The sequence below is a fragment of the Ambystoma mexicanum genome, chromosome 6q, assembly GCF_040938575.1.
Source record: "Ambystoma mexicanum isolate Mex_15411 chromosome 6q, UKY_AmexF1_1, whole genome shotgun sequence".
NCBI classification, from domain to species: Eukaryota; Metazoa; Chordata; class Amphibia; order Caudata; family Ambystomatidae; genus Ambystoma; species Ambystoma mexicanum.
The window spans coordinates 34,973,279-34,988,446 of record NC_090937.1 but is presented as its reverse complement, the minus strand read 5'-3'; the positions used below and the strand labels follow the sequence as shown (position 1 = coordinate 34,988,446).

Genomic DNA, 15,168 nt, shown 5'->3' with positions numbered 1-15,168 from the left:
GGGTGTGCAATTAGGTAGTCCAACAGAGGGGTGAACAAGGAAAGAAGGATTCCTCCATCTTGTTCTTTGTTGGGATCACAGTTAGTTTGTAGATATATGAGGGCTAATCAGACGATTTAGCCACTACTCATCCTTGTACTCCTGCAGGGAAGTAGCAATTTTGTCACAATACATGAACACAAAATACACTCGATCTTTCTCTGATCATGACACACATCTCTAAGTGTGTGCATTGAGATATTGATAAATCAGCAAACCCTCAAAGGCATGCACTGGTTCGATGTCATAATTTTGCTTTTTGTAGGTCGCCCAAAGAAAAGACCAATTTTTTTTTTCTGATTTAGGGCAGCCTACAAAAAGTGAAAAAAGTCATTTCCTCGCTCCCCCCCCCCCCTCCACCGCACTGACCCCTACCAGCTCCCCCCTCCCAGGTGTAATTAATTCAAAATCTGGGGTGGGGCTCCCCCGCTAAATCCACCTGCCTCAGCCCCCCCACCTACCTCCCCACCCAAGATTCCGCCAACCCAAACATACACAAACATACAACACACACACAAACACACACTTATCCCGTCTCACTCAATGGCGTTTCCGGGTCCTGGCATGGCTGTCAGCCCCTGCGCGCATTCTTGTGCACCAGGGGAATGACAGTTTCATTTAGAAAGACTGCTCTGTGTGGTCACGGAGCAGTCATTCTAAATCGTTTTTTTTAAATTGCTTTTTTAACAAAAGGTCTCAACCTAATACTAATGCATCACACTTTGAAAGTAGCACTTTGTAAATGGAAAGGTAGAAGAGCACTTTCCATGCCTGCTCATCTGCTTCCTATTGAGAGGTCCCTCTACGCTCAAACTCAAAACATTAACCCACCTGTTAACAAAGGCCTGTACTCCTCGACTGAAAGCTCTGCACACCTGTTTAGTAGTGATGGCACTCGCCATTTTAAGCATGGACTCATAGAGTGCTTGCATCAGCCCACTCCTGTAAATTGCATGCACTTTCATGATTTGAATGACACAAGGCCTAGTAAGATTGTTTGTCTTCCCTTTGTCTCCCTACCTTGTCTTGTGCGCCTAGAAACACTTGTGTACAGGCGCATTATAAATGCCACATCATATCATATCATATTATATGTGAGTGGCCAGAGCATAGTGCATTTTGTTGCACCATCCAGAAATGTGTAGGTATTCCAGCTTGATACTGAGAGCCAGGAGAGGAGTGTGATGGTACACAAAGAAATCTCGAAACAGAAATGAAGTGTGTCAAGTCCGAAATGTGTTAGCAAGCAGTTGCAAACTGTGCATGCACAGTAGTTCACAAAAAAATCTCAGTGCCACAGCTGAAATATCTCATTCAAATTTTGCTCAAAGGGAGGTTTATAGTTAGGAAAACAAGAGCATTATACCTGTTCCCTGGTTTAACTCACAACCAGGAACATGGGTTATATAATTATACTTTTAGACTGTGCCAAATCACTACTCTTGTAGTTTCAGAGAACCTAGGCTTGTCTGTGGAGTCGTGTACTGTGCCCAAGCAATGGTATCCTGACCTAATTCTTCTGGAGGAGATGATGAAGTCGTTAAGTGTAAAATAAGTATTTACACAACGCACTTTGAAAACTATTGTTTACTGCCCCATGCATCTTGTTAATCTTCTTAGGTCCCCCCCTTCTGAGACTCGAGTTCAAGTTCGCTTGGATAAGGAAGGCTCTTTAATGGACCCAGTGTTCACTGACCGTGGCTTGCGACGGGGCTGTAACTTCACACCCAGTCTTTTCAACCTATACATTGCGGACATAGGGCACATTCTAGCGAAATCTAAAGCCTTTCTGCCTCGATTTAGCTAGCATCCCATCCAGTAGTTGACTTACAAGGACTCCAGAGTCTACTAAACTCGTTTTTGAAAGGGTTTGGATTTAGAGGTAAATCCCTCCTAATCATAAATGTGGATTATTAACCCTACTAAATACAAAAATATTAAATTCCAATGGTCTACAGACAAAAATCGACTTGTGATTGTGGACAGCTGCAAGTACCTGGGCTCTGTGTTACAAAAACGGATCAGTGCAGCTATTGATCATAGAGATCTTCATGCCACTATCGTGGCTTACTCTGCTCAGTTGAAGAAAATCGGTTTGAAATATGATCTACCTTTTATTAAATTCTATAGAGGAAAAAATATTCAGTGTGTATTATATGGAGCAGAATTTAACCAAACAGCTAAGTAGATTGCATTATGTTTGAAGGCAAACTTTGGCATCATTGCCTAAATGTGCCTAATGGAGTGCCTATTCTGACAATCTGTCACAAATTAGGCCTAGATTTACTACAGTCCATAGTTGAGTGGGCAAAGCTTCTACTTTATGAAAACATACTGAATGCCCACCTCACTCACTCGTTGTTATACTGAGTAACCTGCTGTTGAATCGCTCATGGGCATCTTTAAATAATTGAGTTGCTCACAATGAATGTCTTTTAGACTTTTTGAACATGTGTACGAAGGACTCAGCCACTAATTAAAGATCTGTGGAAAGGAAATGATGGCTAGTTGACTGGGTTTGTACAAGGGATTGTCTAATTAGCTCTTAATTGTGAGACAATCGTATACCGATTCTCCCATGAGGGAAAACATTTAAACCAAATCTCGAAATACCCAGTGAAATTTCCTCATGGATGTTTGATATCTAATTTCATAAGACTAGGATTTAACCTCTTTCCAACCAAGGAAGTAATGGGTGCTACACCAAATATCCTCAAGGAGAACTGGCTGTGCAGGTTCTGTCATCAGCCACATGTGGCGGAGACCTTTCAGCATCTTTTTATCGAATATCCAATGATTCAGTTAAAGAGAGAGTTTTTTTGCGCGTTTTAGTACATAACAAATCACCTCCTATGTTAACTGCACATTGTTTAAACGTATTTTCACGGGAAATGGCATTTCATTGACTTTTAAAGCTCTACATTTTGTATGGAATAGCTTAGGATCAATTAGCCAAATTAAGAGGTTCTATGATCTATTTAGTAATTTGTAAACTTCTTGTATCTGTGTATGATGTGTCGTTTTACTGGCATGTTTTTGTGAAAGGGTTTCTTTATGAAACCATAGCACAAAAAAAATATTGTTAAAATATTGAGGAAGTGAAATACTGTTGGGAAAAAGTGATAGTAAACGTTCCATTTCAATGTACATATTTGTCTCAGTTTCAAATCCGGTTTATGCCAAACTTGCATAACACATATGATGCCGAACAGCTCTGTCTTTTCACCAAAAATATAACGAAAATGAGCAAAAGGAAATTAACCAAATTACCTAATTTTAACTCCCTTCACCCCGTTCTCACAGGGGTTTTGCAGGTAATGTTTAAAGAGGGAGTGGAGGGCCAAAGGCGACATGGTAGTGAACCCCCAATGAAGGGCATGTGCGGGGGGCAGTTTCAGAAAAAGAGGGCTGTTAAAAACAAGGTCTATGGTTCATAATAGATCTGTTACGCACCATAGATCCTGCTATGCACCCTGAAAAAATGTGCATTTCTAACGAAGGCCTACAATACATTATTCACACTTATTCACACAACTTTTATATACGTGCAAATATTGTAATTATTTTCCCAAATATCCAATATCCAATATGTGGCACAAAATGCATCAAGATAAATACATTATCTAAGTGCACCAGTTATTTCACCAGCACCACGTTTACCATGTGAAAAAAGTGTCCTTGACCATTTTACCGCAATTTATTCCAAAATGAATTAGCCCTTGCTGATTAGAGGTTACAATTGCCTCTATTTACGCTACATATTCTCCGCCCATCCTACTTAGAAATGTAATGACATTGTTGGGCGGTGATCTGACATCTTTTGGTCCTGCAGGTTTTATATCACCTTTTTCAGTGGAAAATAACTGTAATATCAGTACCAGGTTCATTACAGCAGGAACCGATGTGAATATTGCAACTCGACTCGCTGGTATGCAAAGGCTATGCATTTCTTGGTCAGCAGTGCAATGCCTCCACTCCTTCACCTACAACACATGAAATACATCATTTGACCCTTTGATACGTATGAGAGGGTTTTATTTGTTGACAACACTACCTGGGGATGATTCACAACCGTATTCGATGTAATTTTTTCAATGCAATCCCCCTGTGCTTTGATTTAACCTACTTTTGGGGTATAGGTTATGGTCATATGTGTGTACACTGTGCCCAATTAATATCAGAGCTCCAAGGCTTGTCTGCAAAGTGACGGTGTACTGTGGCCATTATATCCCTCCTGCTACAACTCCCTCACCTAGTTTGCTCAATAGCATTGGTTACTACTCACCTTGGAGACAGAAATCGGAACGACACAATCAAGCCTATCTTTTGGGGCACCACAGGGCCTGCCTTTCCTGGTTTGACGCTGAGGCCATAGTTATTTTCCATAGCGTAGGGTCCCGTTGGTCTTTTTCGCAAAAAAATGAGGTGCTGATACTTTTAAAATTCTCTTATTTTCTGCTACTGCTGGCATTGCTCAAGCCGAGGCTATTTTGGAAATAAAGCAAAACAAAGTTTTATGCACATGAATCTGGGAATACATCTCAGTGTCACCTGCCAACACCTTTAGCTGCGCACATAGCTTATGTGTGCCGCTGGTCAGACTGATGCATGCTAGCTGCCTTCCCTGGGCACTCATGTTTATGCCAAACTAGAAATGTGGCAGTTGTGACCTGGGAAACGGAAGCGCGTTATCACACGAGAGCTTGCATTTAAATATCGGTGTTTATCGCAAGTACAGTTCTGTTCTTTGACTTTCCCATGGCCATTTTCCCCAACTGGGTGCACCTGAAAGGGAACTGCACCCAAGGTGCCACACCAAAATGACTGACGCCTGAAGGACTGAGCCGTAATGTCCGTGTTTGCCCTGAGAAACCGATTTACAATTTGATGTCATCAGTTCAGGCGCAATCCTAATCAGTTAGTCTAATGGGGGAACATCAGTGGGAGATACAACACATGAAGCAGTGCACGGACAAGTGACGACGCAAAAGAGTGAGTAAAACTTTGGTGCTGCTAGTGTGAAACTAAAATATGGAAATATATCACAATTGGAAGATGACTGTAAGTCACTCCTAAAAAAGGACTCTAACTACAATTAGCACCCGCGGCAGGGGAAGCAGCCAATCAGGTTCCTTGGTTCGTGGGCTGATACTCCCGATCTCAACCTGTGTTCCATGGAACCCGATGGCTGCTTCCTCTGTCCTGCACATCCATCTTCTCCACACCTATCAACCATATCCCATCCTTTTTTTAACCAATCACATCCCCCCTGCCCAGCCGCACTTACCTGATCATGGTGACGTGGCCGCCCATCGCCGCCACAGCAGCACATTCCCTCCTTCTAGTTTTGCTGACCACCATGTAAATAGAAGAGGGTTCCATGAGGAGCACCGCCTTCCACAACCATGGTGACCATTGTGTCACAGTATTTTCATTCAATGAACCGGAGTCCTTGCGTCCTGTTCTTTGAATGAAAATACTTTATTTTTAATACCCCCGGGCCACCACTTTGGTAACCGGGCTACTAATAGCATTAACAACCTGTTCCATGGGCTATACCAGGCGGGTAGCATCCCGGTGCCCTCGTTAAATGCCTGTGCTCCTCTCAGGCCTTTAACTTGGGTTGCCAGAACATTATCCCCAGGTATAACCTATGGAACGGGTTATTAATGCGTTATTAATGTTCGTAAAAACAGAAAGAGGACCCATGCAACAAATGTGATAAAACTGCAAAGATTGTAGGTGGGGATAGATGCTGCCCACTGTTAGGCAGAGGAAAACTGTTCTATTAGGAAATTGAGTGCCTCTGTAGGAATGGGACAGAGCCATGTGCATGTATAGTGACCAGCCTACGATAAGGCATCTTATCTCAGGCATGATGTCACCTTTAGGAATCTGAAGACAATCAGAAATAGAATATGAATAGTTCACAATTGCCCATCCTATCAAACATCTTCTTGTATGATAGAAAACTGATCTACATGACTTCTTCAGAATAAACGGGGAGAGTGATTTAAGAGCAGAGCGCATGATGTAATTTGGGTTGTGTGACATTTCCAAGGTTCTCTATTCATGCTAGATTCATACTGTGGACTAATAATACAGAACGAATGGTGCACTACACAGTGGTCAAACCCTACTCTTGCCGTACTCTTATATGTTGTGGAACGAGACATCAGGAACATGTTGTGCTGGCTTACATTGTGGATACTATCATGGAGGTGTTTTACCGTGACAATGGTGGTACATACTGTGGGCCTGTCACCATGAAAATGTTTTCCAATGTCCCTGCATTCTTTTGGTGGCCAGGAATCCATCTATTTGACTTTTTCATGTTCTACTATATAGGACAGATGATCAACTATATGGCCTTTTAGCCAGCTTTTCTCACAATGTGTGCTATAAAATGCACTATTTCAGCCCATTATTGAAAGAACTTTCCTGGGGGGAAGCCCATACTTTTTCTACATTGGTTCTGCCCCCTGCTCTATGCTTGGCCACTGACACTAATGTTGGAGGTATTGTAATCATTAGATTGATGAATACATCACTGCCACTTACCATGGATCATTTAGAATGCAGGAACCCACTTAGGATTCTGGAAACATTTGGTGGTCAGTTCTAACAATGTGATGAATGCAGCCCTCTATTCATTGGGTGAGCCCGTGAGAGTGTGAATGAATGAAGGAGTGGGCGATACATTGAGTGAGTCAGTCATTTAGTTCGTAAGTCACCCAGTGATTTCATGAGTAAGTGAATGAGTGAATTAATGAGTTAGTGCATTTTTAAGGCCTTCATTTTGATTAGGCTGGAAATGGCCCATGGCCAGTAAAACATGCACAGGCAGGGACCCTCTCCATGTGTTTCTAATCCCCTTGTCCATTTTGATCAGGAATCCCTTTAAAGAATGGTGCGCGAGCTAGGAAATCTTAATGCATTTCTTATCGTCATGCAGGGTATCCAGCACCAACTCCTCCTACATCCGATTTGATGCCTTTAGAGAGGCTCAGTTCCCTATAGATACTAGCAGATGTTTAGGCTACAAAAGAGCAGGCACAATACATTGGCATTGCGTCTAATGACGGCCACCCTTTTTGGGCATGGTGGCCACAATTACTGTTCACACACGTTGATGAAAATAATAATGCATTTTCCTCCGGGGTGGTAATGGTACGAAAATCCTGGGGCCTTTGCGAATCATGTTCTGACTCAGACAAAGTGCAACGACCAAACCCATATAAAATTAGATCACTCTCCTAAACTTCCACATAAGATGTGCTCCCATATAGTGAACTTTTTGTTAATGAAACAACATTTTGAGGAAAATTACTTCTATATTGCAATCAGGAGTTTTTGTGGGACCCAACCACAGATGCCACAAACATTGCTGCAATGATGGGACATAGTTTTATAAGCATGTGTATAATGCAGGGAACACTTAATTCCAAGAGTATTGTCTTGTACTTCCTTGGGCTTTTTATTATCCATGTTAATTGGGATTTGTATCTAGGTCCAACTATCGGTGCAGTCTGGCCAAATGAAAGGGGCAATTGTCGGAATGGGTTTCTATTTTCACTGATTTGAGAAATTTAGCAAATGGTTGCCTCTATTTTGTTTTTTTTAATAACTTGCACTATCAATCTTTGTATTGTATATAGCCATTTCAGTGAATTGTTCTGCACCCTTATATATTTGTACTGTGAATTGGGTGTTTTGCATCACAATACTGACCCATCACACATCACCCTGGGTTCTTGTATTAACCTAAGAGGTGGTTACTTATATATAGTGTTTTGAAAATAATGTGTGACAAGGAAGAACCTTGGGGCACACAGCTTTTCAAATCAGAATAGAGACAATGAAGCTCTAAATAGGAACTGCTGAGTTATCTTCCCTCCAAGAAATCTGTGAATTAGGTCAGGGCTGGTGGAGAAATCCCTGCTGCTTCGGGTAATCTGCTAAATTGTATGAAATGCCCCACTCATGTCTCGCCCAACTAGCATTACAAACATCCTCTGATCCAGGACTTTATGAAAATAATTGCATACATGGAGCAGGTTTGCATCCAATGATGCAGGCATAGCAGGATTGGTGCATCTGCTATGGCATGATTCTCCAGGTTAGTGTGAAGTTGACTCATCACAACCAGTGAAAAGATTTGGCCAGCAATTGGTTTATAGCTGACACAGCTGCACTTGGACTAGAAAGGGTGTTTTAATGAGGGGGTGCACGATGGTCGTTGAAATGTGATATGTTGCATGGGTGAAGAGTTCACAATGACAATGGCTTAAGAGGCAAAACACTAAGAAAACATGTGCAATAAATAACGTAGGACATGGCCATAAGGTAATAAAGTAGACTTAAACATTTCTGAAGAGTACTATATTATTATCTGCATTTCTTAAATTGCAAGTGAAAATTGAATATTTAGCGTTGGTGGAGATTGACTCATTTTACACATCATTTGTTTTATTAGGTCCAATTCCATCCTCATCCCTAACAACATAGTATGCTTTTACTCGCATGATGCCCATCTCTCGAGAAGCTTTCTTTTAACACCCCATTTTCTTCCCAAATAAATCAAAGAACAGCTTTGTCAGCATCCCCATCACCATTGCCTCTCATTAAGAAGGGTGCCAACTTGCCCTACCTCACAGTAGACTCTTCTTGTACAACCTCAGACACCAGAAGGCGTCTCCTCATTAAACTCTCAGTAGAGTCCACTGTGACAACTACCAACTCTAGAAGGAGATCCCTCATTGAAATGAATTCCTGACCAAGCAATTAGACCAGACCTGTCGTCAACCGTGGGTAGGTCTTGACCCAACCGAAGGCCTACCCACGGGTCACAACAGAAAACTGAGCACCTGAGACCTGCATCCGCAGAAATACTCAAAAGAATACTAGCCTTGATAAAGACCCAGAGGGGTCGAAACACTTGTCGGCTGACCATATTAATAATTATATTAAAGATCAAAGTAAACACTATGGACCATGATATCATGAATCTTTAATGATCTGAAGGGAAAGGTAGCCGAGCAAAAACACATTTCTGATGATATATTAGTATCCAGAGAGTGGAACCGGGACCTCCCATTTCAGGCAGGTCTCCTAAAGTGTAAGTCCCTCTGCTGGGTGAATGAATATGTAAAAGTTGGATTGCTTATCCCCTACTTATGCAGAGTTATTTTAGGTCTGGCATTAAGGCACATACACCTCATATAAATCCCTTACCACTTACACACCTCTATTTTGTGAATTAAGTAGCTACAGAGATAGGAATCCCTGTTCACATGTGTGCTGGAGTCATGATATATGCGTGCTTAAGGGAACCCAACTAAGGATTGGCAAGGCATTTTGCGAAGCCTAATGGTACAAAATATGAGCGCAAGTAAAATATCAGCATCCTTTCCACACTCTCTTTTGGAAAGTGAGATTAAAAGGCGATATTGGCTGCCAGACACATTACCAGCATCTATTGTAGGGATGAACAGGGTGACCTGTGCATTTTTTTAAAGGAATGCAAATGAAAAAATTGCATTCCCTTTGTTTTTATAAAGTGTGAACCACAAACGGCACTAATACAAAAGCTAGCAAGCACTCCCATAGCTTACTATCTGCTTGCTTGTAACCACTGAATATTCAAACCTTAAATGCGGATTGCATGTTCTCACTGTAAGTAATGCAATGGTATAATAGCCAGACCCGGGGAACAGATCCTTGTTGATGAATTATATTTAAGTTTAAATGTATCAATCTAGAGAATGTTAATCCTTCTACAACAACACACACCTCCCCTTGTGCTCTGAGTGAGTTAAGACAACGTTATCTTAGTATTTGATGAAAGTACAAAGTATGAGCCTGAGGCCCAAGCAAAGGGTTTTTAGGCAAGTTGGGAAATGTTTGCTGGACTAAGAAAATGCATCACCATGCCTTGCACCTGCTGGGTACCCGCTTGGCTCCCTCTCTGCTAAGCCCTTACTTATCCTGGGAAACTTGTCTAAGTCCCTGCGTAAAGCAAGTGTTATCTGGCAGTAAATGGAGAGCTTGTAGGCCCTGCAAGTAGCTACTATAAAACTCAGCCAGGAAATTGAGGGAGGTGAAGTCACCCTCTTATCCATCCCTGGGAGAGTCTGTGCCTCATTAGTGATGCATGTGACATGCCTCACACTTCTGGGTGGGCGATGAGCCTCAGCAGACAAACCCAAAGTTTCTATGTGGCCTGACAATTAGAGCATGTTTTTGTATCTTTGGACAATAAAAACATGTTGCTACATGCTCTACTCACCAATAAAAGCATGCTTTTCTTAATGCCCCTTTATTCTTCTCACTGTTTCAAGCTCTCAAGCCAACCAGCAAGTTTGAAACGGAGGGTCCAACCGTCTGTAAAAGCTAGCTTTCAAGCTTCCATTCGTGATTTGTACACAATGGGCCCTGGGTAAGGAGATATAGGCTAACTTTGTCAGAGAAAGCTCAAGGTGAGGTGTTTCTTTTCTTTACCTGCATACGCTCGTCATCAGGCTCTATTACATGCTTGGTGACATTTGTCCTTTTTACAGGCCTTTAACTTGGGCTCTGGACCACTAATTTGGGTGACGATCGCCTACCACACAATAAAGCCCTATATTGTGGGCTCTAATTCTTCATACGCACGTTCTAAGTTCTATCACACTGGACAACAGCCAACATGTTAGGAAGAGTCAGAGACATGCTTTTGGCCCGTCATCTATTTCCATGTCAGCCTTGATTTTCAGAGGAGACAACTTTTAATGTGAGTTTGAAAAGACACATGTATGTGTTAAAAAAAGACATCTTTGTACACGGATTCTACTAACAGTGTAAATGACTGATACGGTGAACCCATTGGGCTTCGCAGAGAAACAGACCTGTCCAGAGGTAAACACTTGTCTTGCAGTGACTTCTCACGATAGCCTAGCAACGTGCAGCCCGTGTATGTTGCTATACATATTCGGATTCTCTTTGTAAAGGTGAATGTTGTTATACAATTGTTACAAACTGAACATGCATTGCATGCATCACACACATTGTACCTGTGTTTTTAGCACAGTTTGGACACGTTCTACATGTTTCACTTTTCCTTACCGGAGCTCACACCAGAATGAACATGCATTGTCATCTAACATCACAGGAGCCCGATCCTTCTGTTTGCGGGTGACACGTGTGTTTTACTGTGCAGCGAACAAACCTAAACCACCATCCCCCGCCATCCATTCCTTCAAAGAGGGACGACGGCATACACTCTAGCGAGCTTCAACTGCGTTTACTCGGCAACATGTCTACTGTCACCTGAAAGCGTCTTCCTTGCATACAATGTTTAACTCTTCTGAGATCAGAAGTTCTGCATTTCAGTCCGCCCTGCGCTGTGGTTGAAACTGCATTCCTCACCGCGCCGCGTGTATGTGTCAGAGCATGAATTCACCGCACACCATTAGCAGCTTCTAAGCTCGCGCGGGTATTATCAAGTCGCAGGATGCAGGTGCGCGGGCAGCGCGCAGTTACAGGAACAATGGCAGGCGAGCGCGGTAATTACCGCGAGATTGCCGTGCAGCTGACACGGTCGCTGCCGAGCAGCACCGCGAGCGGTCTGAACCCGGGGAGCTGCCTGTCAGGGGGCTGCGTTCCAAGCAGTCACTGCGCGGAGCCAGGCATGCAACCCGACCCTCACTCTCACTGAGACAGCTGCTTCTCAGCCCCCAGGTCTAAAGCCGGGAGCCGCTGCTGTCAAATGAAGCGTTAAAACACACACACCCACGATAAGAGTAAACAACGGTCACGCTCTCGCGCCTACCTTTCCAACTGCAGGGCAGCTCCAACACAGCATAAATCCGGAGGGGCAAGCTCCACGCAAGGCACAGGCACACTAAAAGGTGCTCTCGCGCCAGCTGGACCAGGGCAAGGTGAGTTCAAATCCAAGAGCCCGGTCGCGTCACACGGGCAGCGCGAGCGAGGAGGGTGGCTGCAGCAGCAGAGCTCGTCTACTGTATAATGCCTCTGCAGTAAAAAAGTTGTCAAGGACTGTGCTCTGTCTCCTGAGCAGGCGAAGCATCCGTGCGCCCCTGATGCCCTCCGTGGTCGCAGTTACCGATTTCCCTCCGAGGTCCAGCAGTGGAGCAGCCCGGGGAGTCCAGCAGCGGCCGTCAAACAAATAATCCGAGAAGTTAAGGGAGAGCCATGGCATGTGCATGTGAAATGTGCGAGCATGCACTACAGTGCGACTGGGGCAAGGGGGAAGCGAGCAAGGACAGCCCCTACTCTCACACACACACACAGGCTACGGTGTCACGTTTCACCGGCAGCTGGCATCTCCAGTATTTGCTGTGCGAGATGGCTGCCCGGTCTGAAACCAGCACAGCTCACTCCCCAAATATCCCTGCCAGCCCGGGCGACTCTGCGTGCCGCCACACTGCAGCTGTGCCAGGCATCTCCTACAAGGCAGGTGTGGGCGCGCGGGGGACCGGGAAAGGTGTTCTTCCAAGGCACTCTCTTCAATCTTAGCGCCGACACCCTCAGTGGGGTGGCACGGTGGCCCCCCCATGCCGCTCCCAATAACCCCCCTCCCCCACCCCTCAGCTCTCATTCCACATTCCCTCATTCCACATTCCGACTCTCACTCATTCCCAACTAACCTCCTCCCAAAGTAACCCAACCCCCGTCCACCCAAAGGATAGGCAGAGACCAGTAGGATGAGTGGGAGAAAAAATTGCCACAGCAAACTTTATTACACATAAAGTCAGGAGTTAGCTTACAGGTGTTCCGTTCACGCTCAGGATTTTCTACTCTGAGTGCAAGCAACTTTCCCCCCCCGCCCCCTCGGGTCCTTGGGGGACCCGACGCGGGCGCCCAGTCCCTTCCTCAGCAGTCCCTCTCTACCCCTTGGCCATTTCTTTCTTTTGCAATTTTTTCTTTTCAATTTCTTTCCCCAACGCTATTTAAGTGCAATTCTTTGTTCCGTGCTTTACCTTCTTCATTGTTCATTACCGCTTAGGTTCCTTCTAAAGGATGTGTTCCGGTCTCCTTTCCCCTTCTTGCTCCCTTTTCCCTGGGTTCCCTCTTCCCCGTTTTCCCGGGTTGGCTTATTAATCCTAGTTCTTTCTCTCCCCAAACGGGTCTTCCTCCAGCCCATCCTGCCAGGGAGCCCCTCTCCCCCTTTCAGCCAAGACCCCGATCAGCCCTGACTCTCCCCGCCGCCTTCGTTGTCCCATCCCCCCCGGCCCCCATTGCGCCCTCCTGATCTAGAGAGCCCCATCCATCACGCGCATACCTATCCCCCAGAGCCCCAACGTCCTTCTCATCCCCCTCCTCTTCCCCTGCGTCACCCCAGGCCCCTAGCCCCCGCACTCCCAGGCCCCCCCCCCTGGTTTCTTTTGATCTCCTTAAGCTGCCAATCCCAAAGGGCCCCCTTCTCTTGAGCCCCACCTATCGTCCCCCAATCTCCCATGGGCCCCCCTTCCCCTCAGTTACCAACGTACTTGCCGGAGCCCCGTTTACAGTGCCAATTTTTCAATTCACCCCCCCTTGCTGACTTCAATGTTGCTTTGCCATTTTCAATTTCCAAAGATGCACTTCCCATTTCCCCCACCCACTTTTGGAGTTGGAAAGGTCTTCCAAACCCCCCTAACCCTCCCCATTAATGTGGGCCTCCCCTGAGTCTAATACTCCTGGGCGCCGTTCTTAATAAACTGATGGCTGTGCAGTTCCCCTTGTGGTATCCGCCAGTACTTTCTAACGGGAACACCAGGTAACATCCGCTGGGCTTGTCTGCAAGAGACCGGTCGCTGCGACCGGTGTCACCGCCACGACTCACAGCGGGCCACCGGCCGCAGTGAGTTCCCCCTCATGCACCTGGTCGCCTTAGTACCCTAGTCCCCAGTTGTCCTAGCCACACGCTCCTTCACCACACCATTCATTCCAACCGTAACAGACGCGCTGGCCCTCCGGCAAGAACCGGTGGCGTGATGATGCCGACTGAGGTCTTCCCTTGACCGTTCCGTTCCCTTAACGGGGGCCCCCCCCCCAGCCATGGTTAGGGAGGGAGCGTTTCGGACCCTTTAAAGGCCTGCTATCGTTTTGCCCCCCCCCCCGAATGGCCCCCGCCTGCACTCATAAGCAGCCCATTCCTTCCAGGGCATCTTTGAAGTTGTACACCATCACCCTTACCCCCACTTCTGATACGTGGACTTTGTCATTGGCAAAACAACCCGGAGTTTTCAAACTGATCAAGGCGTGCTTGACCCAACCGAAGCCCCTGCTGATCAGGAATTTTCCTAGTTTCATATTCAATTTCCGCCTGGATTCCTCGATGCTCCCCTGGGAATATGCCCCCTCCAAATCCGCCTGGGTATGATCTCCGACCATGCCAATGTCGTGCCCCGGAAACTGTTTCCAATTTGGGTGAGGCCGGCCCTCATCCCCGCCAGCAACCCTCTTCGCCCCCTGTCCACTAGGTCATTACCCCCCAAGTGTATCACTATTATGTCCGGGCGTCCATGACGTCGTCTGCAACCAACCAACACCCCCCACACATCATCCCATCTCATCCCCCCTTTGTATGCCCAGTGTACTTGGGTCCGCGCGAAACCCATATGCGTGTCTTGATATTCCTTCTCCGCGCCCTTTGCTGCTCGGGCCACGAATGAGTGGCCGATAACCCACACCGACCTGCGATCTGTGGAGAGATAATGTTCCGGGTTGGTAAATGTCGCGTCCCCATGTCGCCCCTGGCTCCCAAGGCTTCCCCCCCTACCCCCTACCCCCCACGATGCGACCCCACCTATAAACCTTCCGGCCTTATGTAAAGTTTGTACTTGTCGGATTGCCACCTCCCAATCCTCTTTATGCTCTCTTCCCCCAGTCCCTCCTGAAATGCTGTTGTCGCTGCCCCTATTCGAAAAGAGTGAGGCGTGAAGAGCCCGCTGATACCCCTGATGCCGGCGAGAGCCAAAGCCATTACCTTCCTAAATTGAAATTGCGTGAGGGGGGAGCCGTCCTCGTGTATGAACAAGTATCCCTGGCCCCCATTCCTGGCCCCCAAGAACGCCCCCATGGTCCTGACCGGGCAGTAATCCGCCACCCCCGAACACCCCAGCACCAGGCTCCTTCCGGTGCCCC

The 15,168-nt window shown here is 45.9% G+C and overlaps 1 protein-coding gene across 1 annotated transcript in view; it reads right to left on the bottom strand.

The window, feature by feature from the left end:
• The window catches only part of ARHGAP24 (Rho GTPase activating protein 24), a 1,622,143-nt gene extending 1,609,862 nt beyond the window's left edge, over nt 1-12,281 (bottom strand). Inside the window, exon 1 of the mRNA XM_069630408.1 lies at nt 11,849-12,281. The gene's annotated coding sequence lies outside the window, so the exon portion shown is untranslated. The remainder of the gene's footprint in view (nt 1-11,848) is intronic.
• Between the last annotated feature and the right edge of the window lie 2,887 nt (nt 12,282-15,168).